The sequence below is a fragment of the Chelonoidis abingdonii genome, chromosome 1, assembly GCF_003597395.2.
Source record: "Chelonoidis abingdonii isolate Lonesome George chromosome 1, CheloAbing_2.0, whole genome shotgun sequence".
Lineage (NCBI taxonomy): Eukaryota > Metazoa > Chordata > Testudines > Testudinidae > Chelonoidis > Chelonoidis abingdonii.
This window is the reverse complement of record NC_133769.1, coordinates 116016720-116020757: the sequence shown is the minus strand read 5'-3', so window position 1 is coordinate 116020757 and position 4038 is coordinate 116016720.

Here is a 4038-nt window from a genome sequence, read left to right as displayed (position 1 = left end):
TTTTCTTTTCTTGGAGGTGCTATTGTCTTATCAAGACAAGTTGTGAGAACACAAGAGAGAGTCGGATTGTACAAATAGCTCTCCTGAGAGCAGAACAAATCCTCAGTCCATTGTACTGTCATTGCACAACAGAGAGTCAAAGGCCATTGCCCCCATAGGGCTTCCAGCTATGCTTGGGACCCTTGAAACATGTAGAGATGGGCTTGATCTAGAAACCCAGCATCTAAACATACTGAAGTTCAGGGTAGTTCACACCTGGATCTAAACTTTACAGCTTATGCCCAAAGTTCAACATAGCCGAGGACCACATTCAGAAACTGTGCTAGAAACTTGCCAGAGAGAATGGTCTATAGCAGCATTTAAAAAAACCCAAATCCCTGGTCTCTGTGGACCCTCACAATCATTTCATAGCATGATTTCAAACATCATCCTGGCCCCATGCCTGATGATCATTTTAGTGCAAGGTGGTACCTACTATAATTTCCTAGTGTGGACAGGCCTAGAGAGAGATTCCTCCTCCTATGCCCCTTTGCTCTGTGTGCAGTTCCCCCCTCCCTCAGCCTTGTTGTTGTATTTGTCCAAATTCCAGCTGAGCCATTTTCTCTTGCACATACCCTTTTGCTGAGCCCTCCATGTCTCCCCTTTCTCTGCTTGACGCAGAGTGGAATGTACGTCTTCCAGCTGTTTGATTATTATGCTGCCAGTGGTACATGCCTACTGTTTGTGGCCATTTTTGAAGCCATCTGTGTTGGCTGGGTGTATGGTAAGTGGAACACAAGGGCCCAGGCTGCTATGGGAGGGATGGGAATAGCCGTGTCAGCCCCAGGGAAAAGCAGGAGTACCTATGCTTCTGATTTAATCTGTTCACCCACGGGATTCCTCGGTCCCCATACACTGTGTAGGAATGATTCTTATCTTTGCTTTGAAAGATAAGATTTTCCCAGGAACAGAAGTGAATTCAGTGTTCCTACTCATTCAGGCAGAGGTTCTATCTGTGCTGTTCTGCCAGTGGACCTCTAGTCCTTTCTGGCTGACACAGACTATGCTCATTTAGAGCAGAAGAGGATTTTCCACGTAGGAGTGGCAGTGGCTGCCATTTTATGGCTGACCTGTCATGTGATTTCCCTCTGTCTTTCTGTTAATTTAATCCTGACAATATATTTAATCTAAAATTCCATATACATACACACTGTGAATAAAACTCATTTGGATAGTGTCTGGCCACAGTTACAAATGAAATTAAAGGTCTGATTTAGCGTTCAGTGAAATCAATAGCAAGACTCCCAATGACTTCAAGAGGAGCAAGGTTGGACCCCAAAAGCATAAACTTCTTGTGCCTGCTCCCTCTGTGTGTGCATGTGTCTGTGTGAGAGAGATTTATACAAATGCAAAAAACAGAGCAGGGATTCATTGCAGGACCACCCAAAATACTGCCTTAGGGCATCACTTCATCTTGTATCTGCTCTGGTTATCTAAAACAGTCCTCATGGTTTCAATCTCAGCTCTGATGCAGCAAGAGGACAGTATGTGAGCGCTCTTCTGGAGCAATTAATCCTGGTGTGTACACTGTTGTTTGGAGAATGCTCCCTGCAGCATGTTATTGGGGCATCAGCCTTCAAATCCAGAGCTCTGAAAACTTATCACATTTGAGACACATGAGTGGGACAGTGGATGAAGATAGTCCTTATGCTGCCCGTGCTGTCCTTGATCTGTGGCACTGTCAGTACAGCAGTTTTCATGATCGTGAATGTCTTTCATACAATTCAATGCATAGCATTTCTTTAAAGGGCTAGACATGGAGGAGGGCCTGGTTCAGTGAGGCCTGGCATCATGTTCGTTGGTTACATCTGTGTAGAGTGGGCATAAGTTAGAATGGGAGCAATTTGCAGTAGTGTAAAATGATGACTGAGATGCAGGGAAATGGAGAATCTGGCCCAAACTGTTTGGAAGTGCTTCCAAAAGAATATAGTGAATCAATGGTGTGACCAAGTAGAAATGTCTCCTATCATCTACCTCTCCTCTATAGGCACATGACCATATCTGTCAGTTCTTTCCAATGCATCCCTTTGATTCTTTAGCTGAGTGTTGTGATGTGATGAGAATGGAAGGAGCTGTGTAAGAGAAAGCTCTCTCGGCAATATCATTTGAGACCATGAAAGGATACGGAAAAGGCCAGTGTAGATGAATGGAGGGATTTGGAAGGAGTGCAGAGAGAAACCAGAATTGTGCATTTGAGTGGAACAAGTCCATGGAGAGTTTTAAAAAGAGGAACATTTTGGACTGGATGCTGGAGAAAATGGGGAAGCAGCAGAGTCATTTGAAGCTGTGGCTGAAGGTGATGTGTTGAGGCTTTGTGGAACAAAGGTACCTTAATTTGGTAGCTGCCAGTTTATGGGAGCCCAAATCCTGAAGCCTTTACTCAGGCAAAACTCCCAGTGACTTCACTGGAAGATTTGCCTGTATAAAGAGTTATGGGTCCAAGGTCAATAGGTGATACACAAAACAGTGGTCAGGATCGCCTCCTCACAGGATGGGGCTCAGAGGATGACATCTCAGTGAGGACCTCCTTGGCTAAGTCTTCCCATGATCATTCGGTCTGGGTGGCCTGGCATTTGCCTACTGCAGAATGACCTGCAGTGGCCGTTGCTACACTGGGAAGGTTCTCATGAATTTGCTCAGCTCCCAGGGGACCAACAAGCACCTTGGCCTTCCTGGAGCGGGCCAGATGTGCAGTTCTATGTGCAACCGGTATGCATGACTATGATGATGTAAGGCAACCATAATGCTGACTTAACGAGCTAGTGGAGGATTCCCCCAGTGTGGCACAGAACTGTCATAGCAGTATCTATCTCTACCTCTCCCATTCCGTGGTGCAGAGAGTGTCGATGGAAAAGGGAGTTTGACTGAGGCAACTCCATACTCTGTCAATCTCTGGCTCTCAGAAAGGCCCCCTTCTGAGACTCAAAGAGCTTGGCTTGTTTAGCCTAACCAAAAGAAGATTGAAGGGGGATATGATTGCGCTTTATAAATATCAGAGGGATAAATATTAGCAGGGGAGAGGAATTATTTAAGCCAGGGCTACCCCAGATAACTCTTTACAAGGTGTATTACCTAACCCTGCCCTGGGCTAGGCAATCTCACCAGTGTCAGTACGGGCAGGACATATGACTTGCTCCCAGTCTATATGTAAGCAGAGTCAGGATGAGCGCTACCCTGACATCTGGTGGTTAATTGAAGGGAGTGTGGAAAGAATTTCAAGAATTTCAGTGTGGAAAGTTTTGCATTGGCATCTACCCCCCGACTTAGCATAAGCCCACAGCAGACTGGGATTGTTATTTTAACAGCTCTGGGATCCCCAATTTCTTTGTTATTGGGGCAGGAGGAAAAAAAAGTTTGTCACCCTGACTGTGTGAATGGGGAGCTGTGGGAGTGCTTTGTGACAGAGGTGACTCAACCTCAGTTGGGTGGTACTTGCTAAACATGGGACATGGGTTCCAAAACCCCATGAATTGAGAGAGGTTGGGGATTGGAGTGTGTACTTGATGGTATGGGCCCCCTTTGAGGGCCTGGAACACTAATTGCATGTTTTCTTTTCTCCACTGTTAAAGAGTAGAGCTAATTTTGATTCTATTAGGAGTCTGTCTAGAGACTGCTGAGCTGAATTCATGTTGGACCAATGGTGCACCAGCACCAGGGCTCCCCTACTAAGAGCTGAAATCACTGAGTGCTGTGTTAACTAGTGGGGGAGTCTGAAGACCTATCATTAAGCAGCTGGCAGAGCAGAGCAGTTGGAGCAGCTCATGGAGCAGTGAGTGGAGTGAAGCAGTTTAAAGGGGCAGCTGGAGGAGCAGCACAGCTGGTGTAGTAGAGCTGGTTGTGGTGAAGGCTGCAGCAGAACTTGGTGGAGAGGTGGGGCAGTTGGCCCTGGCACACGTAAGGTGCCCCTTAACACCCTGTGTGGACTTCCCCCCCATTTCCACCCAGGCTGGGGAGGTAAAACTCTACAGATAAACTCTTGAATTCTGGGGTGGCACTGAC